Raw genomic sequence first — 1169 nt, 5'->3', positions numbered from 1 at the left:
GGTTTTTCTTTTCTTTGTTGATGAGGGTCTGTGTCGCTTGTCTACCTATTCCTCCATCTTCAAAGTCTATTATTTCTATTCCTCATCAGTAAATTGTGAATTATAATCTGATACTCTCAGGAATATGTACTTTATTAGGTTGCTATGAAGATTAAATGAAATAATGGATTATAATCTGTGAGGAAGATTAAGTAATCTACTTCTGTGGAGATACTACCTCAGAAATCCAAGGAAGGGTCACTGTGAGTTGAATAGACTCAACAGCAGTGAGATTTTTTTTTTTTTCTTTTGAAATAAGACACATTAATAACTCAATGAAGCTTGATATTACTAGTATAATCTTTTGTGATTATTTGTTAAATTTTAGTCTCCCTCTCTAAGATGGCAGAAACCATTCTTTGATGTACTATATTCCTAATAAGCAGCACAGTGCTTTGCACATAACAAAGTAATGCTTGTTAAATGAAAAAATGATTTTATCCTTGCAATAATCCTGTGTTGGATGGTTTATTATCCCTACATTACTGAAGAAGAAAATTTATGTAAGTTGGCCAAGGAGGAGCAGTCAATGGCAGAGCAAAGGTTCAAACTCAAGCCTCCATTTTTTTCTCCCCAAATATCCCCATGATCTGAGAGTGGAGAAGTGTTATTCATTTATAAGTAAGTCTGAAAACAAGAACGTTTTGCCCCATGTGAACTGTGTGCTCTTAACAATATAGATTCTATTGAGCAATGATTCACTCACAAAGTAGTTTTCTTCATTTAGCATGTTTATCGACTGTATTTGATGCTGTCATGGTCCTTGGAGCTTCACCCAGGAAGCCTAGTAGCAAGGCAGAAGTGGGAGCAGAAGAGTAGTCAGTGCAAATAAGGGATGAGATTACATTCCATCTACTTTTTTTTTGCCTAGATGTCTCTTTTTCCAGGGGTTAGGAAAGCATGAGATGTAGAAAGAGATTCTGCTTGCTTTCTTATCTCAAGCTACCAATGTCCAAAGCCCACAGGATCCCACATTTAGCCTGAATATTCCTAAGCTAGGAGGCCCTGGTGGCACAGTGGCTAATTACTTGACTGCTAACTGAAAGGTCGGGCCTTTGGGCACATCAGATACTCTGTGGGAGAAAGAAATGGTGATCTGATTCTGTAAACATTTATAGCCTTCTAACTCC

This window comes from Orycteropus afer, unplaced genomic scaffold (genome assembly GCF_000298275.1).
Source record: "Orycteropus afer afer isolate SDZICR_OR568_19922 unplaced genomic scaffold, OryAfe1.0 scaffold00014, whole genome shotgun sequence".
NCBI classification, from domain to species: Eukaryota; Metazoa; Chordata; class Mammalia; order Tubulidentata; family Orycteropodidae; genus Orycteropus; species Orycteropus afer.
This window is presented reverse-complemented; position numbering follows the sequence as displayed.